Below are 6,000 nucleotides of genomic sequence, written 5' to 3'. Positions count from 1 at the left end.
TCAAGTCACACAGGATGCTGACTTGAAAATATATCGCCATGGTCGTCGGGCCAAAATTCTGGAACTTCTTATCTCACAGCATTGTGGAAATACCTTCACCACATGGACTGCAGCGATTCAAGATGGGCATTAAATGTTGGCCTTGCCAGCGACATCCATGTCCCGAGAATGAACTCAAAATGAAACAACCACAATTATTTGAAATGAAATAATGATTTTTCTCCCTTCCAGTATCTAGAAGCCATGATGTAGAGATGCCGGCGTTGGACTGGGGTGAGCACAGTAAGAAGTCTTACAACACCAGGTTAAAGTCCAACAGGTTTGTTTCAAACACGAGCTTTCAGAGCACTGCTCCTTCCTCAGGTGAATGGAGAGGTATGTTCCAGAAACATTTATATAGACAAAGTCAGAGATGCCGGACAATGCTTGGAATGCGAGCATTAGCAGGTAATCAAATCGTTACAGATCCACATGTCGCATTACATTCACCCCCCACCATCTGGCCGGGACTTGCAAAATCCTACCAACTGTCCTGCCTTGAGACAATTCACACCTCTTTAACCTGGGATTATCCCTCTCTCTGGATCTGTAACAATTTGATTACCTGCTAATGCTCGCATTCCAAGCATTGTCTGGCATCTCTGACTTTGTCTATATAAATGTTTCTGGAACATACCTCTCCATTCACCTGAGGAAGGAGCTGCGCTCCAAAAGCTCATGTTTGAAACAAACCTGTTGGACTTTAACCTGGTGTTGTAAGACTTCTTACAGTATCTAGAAGGGTAATCTTTGACGGTCTGAACAAGCCAGCAAAATGTTAAGGGTGTTGGCAGTCCCAGATGCCAGCCAAAGCGAAGACCCCCAAACCAAAGTGGTCTGTTTGGTCTCAGGAGAGCCACCACCATCACCAATGACATCACCCTTCACTCAGCACCACGCCCACGCAGTGACGTCTTCAGTCTGGAACGTTTCCGGGGGCTGGGGCAGCAGCGCCGCTCGGCCGGGCTCGGAACCAGTCGGCAGCGTCGCTCGGCCGGGCTCGGAACCAGTCGGCAGCGTCGCTCGGCCGGGCTCGGAACCGTCGGACAGAGCGTGGAACCAGTCGGCAGCGTCGCTCGGCCGGGCTCGGAACCATTCGGCGGCATTCGGGGCGGAGTCGGCGACCGGAGTGAGTGAGTGAAGCGAGTGAGAGAGAAGGGAGCCGCCGCCACCGCTGGACGGAGCGACGTCCCGAAGAAGAGAAACGGAGTCTGAGTTAGAGGTGGGGAAATCGGGTTGGGTGGGGAGAAGATTTTGAAAAAAAGAAAGAGAAGACAAAGCGCCGTTTGAAGAGAGTGCGTTAACGAGGAGGAGGGGGGATAGTCTGTGCTGATAACAACCGCCGCTTCTGAGAGGGCCGGGGGCCAGAGGAAATCTCAACGGCTGTAAATATCTTTCGCCTTGATCGACTTTTGTTTTGAAGGTAAGCGGGCCGGCCTGGGGTAAGAAAAGCCCCTCGGGTGTCTGGCCGCTCTTCATCGTCTCTTGTCTGGGAGAGAGGTATCCGCAGAAAGATTATTTTTCTTTCTCTATCTCCTGCCGCAAAAAGGGCAGGAATGTGGGACATGTCCTATTTTTGGGTGGGGAACATGCAGCCAGTTTAAATATATATCTTTTCACATATATATTACACGCGCACAGGAAAGGCGGGGGAGGGTGGTGAAGCTCCTAATCTACTCTAAATGTGGAGACGACTGTTTTCGTGGACCCTTTTTAGTACCAGAATTCGGGCATTTCTTAATCGGCCCGATTGAGCCTTTTCCCCACCCCCCTTCAACTAAAACTTTTAGTCCCTTATCTTTTATCCCTCCTTTCAATTCTCTACCTTTTTATCTTCAGATTACATATAACCTTGAATGTTCTTCGTGACAGTTAAACAGCTAAAGAGTTTGTTCTAGAGAATGCTCCACGCCTCTTTTTCTTAGTGGCCTTAGGGCGTGTATTTTGTCTTTTGTCTAAAAGTCGTGGAAGATGACTGCCTTTTTTTTATTAGTGGTCGCAGTTTTAAGTGGTTGAAGAAAAGATCCAACTTTTAACAGTTTTAGGGACATTTACCTCACTTTTTTTTCAATACTTATAAGATTGTGAGGCATCCTGTCCTGTAGGTATGTTAAAGCTGTTTTTTTTTTAAGGCTTTGGACTCTAATGCAAGTGATGGACCGTGACCTATTCTGTTTGTATCTCACATTCGCATATGCACAAATAAGGAAATAGGTTTCAGCAGACAAGAGGTGTTGAAGCATATTAGCCATTCCATTTGTTAATGTACCAATTTCAGTCTAGGGAAAGAAAGATTACCTATCGATCAGTTTTCAGCATTTACTTTGTCATTTTTCGCAATGAATCTGACAACTATTAAAGAGTCTTCGTTACTGATGACTTTCTGCCCACAAACCAAAGTTGATCTTTTGTTAGGACTTAGAAACTCAAGAGAATATGCCTAAAAGTTTATTAAAACTTAGTTTAATAATTATTTTACACATCCTCTGTTGTTTATGCTGTTTCATTGTCAATTACTATAACTTACCTAGTGCCTTGTTGACTGAAGGTTGATAATATTGAAGTTATAGAAAAAGTGCTGAGTTTTCCATTCAATTTGTTGATCTTGGCTGGAGTTCCTGGAAGGACACTACTGCTGACCCTGTGTTAGAAAAGACAAAAGGAGCTAGGTTTTGCACTAGTCAGTGATTTCCCCAGATGCGATAGTTGGGCTTGGGTATGATTTTTTTTTTTGATGAACCTTCTACTGAAACTCACTACCTTGCCTTGTATAAGAGCAGTGGCTGTTGGGGGCAAGGTGCCAGAACGGATCCTGTGAAACTGGCATTCTGTCACAAGTCAATAGTTTTCTGGAGAGGAGAAAATTGGGGAATGAATTTGGCTTGTCTTCAAGGTGACAGTATGATGTTGTCTTAGTGAATTATTATGAAACTTATCTTTGTTAGCAGAATGCAGAACTAAAGTTCAATGAGTCCCACACCCTTTTAAACATTTACAACAGAAAATTAACTATGTTCTAGTCATATGGCAGCTGTTCTTTTTTTCCAACTAAGGGGCAATTTAGGATGGCAAATTCACATACTCTGCACATCTTTGGGTTGTGGGGCTAAGACTCGCGCAGACACGGGGAGAATGTGCAAACTCCACCCGGACAGTAACCCGGGACCTGGATCGAACCTGGGTCCTTGGCGCTGTGAGGCAGCAATGCAAACCACTGTGCCACCGTGCCGCCCCTTGTGACAGCTGTTCACAATGCTTGCCATCAGTCAGTTTTTTGTGTGCTTGTTTTCACATTTATATCTTGTAGCACCAAGTACCTTGTTCAGTAATGTGCCAAATAAATATTTTAAAGATATTTCTGTAAAATAAAGTCAAAGTTTAACCAATGTAAAAAGTACAAACCCCAATGTAGAGTTGATAAAGTTAATGGAATGTTTATTGTACCAAACGTTGTTGCCGTTTCCATCTTTGCCAAGCATCATTTGTCTGAGTTAGTGGGTTACCCCCTGACACATGGGCCAACCCCAATGTAGAGTTGATAAAGTTAATGGAATGTTTATTGTACCAAAAGTTGATGCTGTTTTCACCTTTGCCAAACATCATTTGTCTGGGTTAGTGGGTTGCCCCCTGACAGGTGGGCCAATGTACCATTGCCTAGATTTGCTGGGAAGCATGTTTTGTGTCTAATATTCAGTCTTTCAGATAAGATGTTAAACTGAGATCCCATCTGACCCTTTAGGCAGGGGAAAATAAATCTTCCATGGTATGATTCAAAGATGAGCAGGGCATTCTTCTGGTGTTCTGCCTAATATTTATCCTTCAACTAACATTAATTGGAAAAAAGATTTAACTAGTGATTTGACACATCACTGCAGGTCCCCACTTTAAATCATTTCCTACTTAGCTTTGAATAACTTTTAGGAGGCCCTGAGGGCATAATTGCAAGTTGTTTTTTGGCAATTTTCAGATTCATGCCACAACATGTTAGAGTTGCAAGCAAAAGGCATTCATAAATTGCTTTTCATGTCCTTGAGTATTCCAGAGTCTTTGCCAACTAAATGTTTTTAATGTGTTTTGTAAGCAGAAGTGGTAGCCAGTTTGCATACACCAATATCACAAGCATCAATTGAGAAGGAGGAGGTGTTACAAAGACTGTCTTTACTTAATATAGATAAGGTACGAGGACGAGATGAGATTCATCCTAGGGTACAAAAACAGAAAATACTGGACAATCTCAGGTCTGACAGCATCTGGAGAGAAAAAGGAGCTAATGTCTGGATGACTCCTTGTCAAAGCAAGGATATTCATCCTAGGATATTGAGGGAAGTGAGAGTGAAATTGCAGAGATACTAGTGATGATCTTCTTGTCTTCCTGAGACACTGGTGACCCAGAGGACTGGAGAATTGCAAATGTTACACCCTTGTTCAAAAAGGGGTGCAAAGATAAAGCTGGAAACTACAGATCAGTCAGTTTGACTTCAGTGTTAAAGGAACGTCTGGAAGTTATAGTTTGGGACAAAATCAATAGTCACTTAGATAAGTGCAGGATAATTAAGGAAAGCCAACAAAGATTCATTAAGGGAAAATAATGTTTAGCTAATTTTCAGGCTTTTTGTATGAGGTGGTAAGAGAGAAAGTTGATAAGGACAACATTGTTGATGTGGTTATACGGATTTTCAAAAGACAGTGCCACAGAACAGACTTGTGCAAGAGCAGAATTCTAGCTCATTGAATAACGAGGACGGTAGTCACTTGGATAAGGAATTGGCTGAGTGACAGGAAATAGAAAGCAGTGATAAATGGTGATTATTCATGTTGGCGGAAGGTTTTTGATAGAATTCCCCAGGGGTCATGGTTGGGACCCTTGATCTTCCTGACATATATTATTGACCTAGACTGGGGTGTTCAGGCATGATTTCAAAATTTGCAGATGATTTGAAGATTGGAAGCATTGTCAACTCTGTTGAGGATAGTACTGAACTTCAAAAGGACATAGACATGTTGGTGGATTGGGCACACAAGTGGCTGATTGAGGTCAATGCAGAGAAGTGAGATGATTCATTTCGAGAGGAAGAATATTGAGAGACAGTATAAAATAAAGGGAAAACTCTAAAGGAGGTGCAGGACAGAGGGACCCCGGTGTATGTGAAGATATGTAATTGAAGATGGCAGGGCATGATGAGAGAGTAGTGAATAAAGCATATAGAATCTTAGGCTTTATTAATAGGACAGTAAGAAGTCTTACAACACCAGGTTAAAGTCCAACAGGTTTGTTTCAAACACGAGCTTTCGGAGCACGGCTCCTTCTTCAGGTGAATGGCTGAATTCACCTGAAGAAGGAGCCGTGCTCCGAAAGCTCGTGTTTGAAACAAACCTGTTGGACTTTAACCTGGTGTTGTAAGACTTCTTACTGTGCTCACCCCAGTCCAACGCCGGCATCTCCACATCATTTATTAATAGGGGCATTGAGTAGAGAGGAGATTCACAAGAATGATTCCAGACATAGAACTGAGGCTATGAGGATAGATTGGAGAGGTTGGGATTGTTTTCCTTGGAGAAAAGAAGGCCGTGAGGAGACTTGATAGAAGTATTCAAGATCCTGAGGGTTAGGAACATGGTAAAATAATGAGAAACTGTTCCCACTTGAGAGCATCCAAGAACTAGAGGGCACATTCAAAATCGTTGGTAAAAGGAGTAAAAGTGATGTGAGGAAAATGAAATTCACCCAGAGGGTGGTTGGGGTCTGGAGTAGACTTCTGAGAGGGTGGTGGAGGCAGGTTCAATCAAGATATTTAAAGGGAATTGGATTGTTATCTGAAAAGAAAGAATATGCAAGGTTATGGGGATAAGGCAGAGAAGTGGGAATAGACAGAATGCTCTTTTTAGAGAGGCAGTGCAAACTCGATAGGCTGAATGGCTTCCTTCTGCACTGGTAAATGACCGTTGGCCTGGTGTTGATTT

General features: G+C 43.1%; 1 protein-coding gene across 3 annotated transcripts in view; it reads left to right on the top strand.

Annotated features, from left to right (window-relative positions):
• The first annotated feature begins 1,169 nt into the window (after positions 1-1,169).
• LOC119966494 (integrin beta-1-like) overlaps positions 1,170-6,000 on the top strand; it is a 130,661-nt gene continuing 125,830 nt past the window's right edge. For 2 of the 3 annotated variants that reach the window (XM_038798275.1, XM_038798273.1), the window contains exon 1: positions 1,255-1,462. The gene's annotated coding sequence lies outside the window, so the exon portion shown is untranslated. Of the gene's footprint in view, positions 1,463-6,000 lie in introns of all 3 variants that reach the window. The other variant, XM_038798274.1, reaches the window with a different exon arrangement.

Source organism: Scyliorhinus canicula, chromosome 5 (assembly GCF_902713615.1).
Source record: "Scyliorhinus canicula chromosome 5, sScyCan1.1, whole genome shotgun sequence".
In the NCBI taxonomy this organism is placed as follows: domain Eukaryota; kingdom Metazoa; phylum Chordata; class Chondrichthyes; order Carcharhiniformes; family Scyliorhinidae; genus Scyliorhinus; species Scyliorhinus canicula.
The sequence above is the reverse complement of the archived record's forward strand: the minus strand, read 5'-3'. Positions and strand labels throughout refer to the sequence as shown.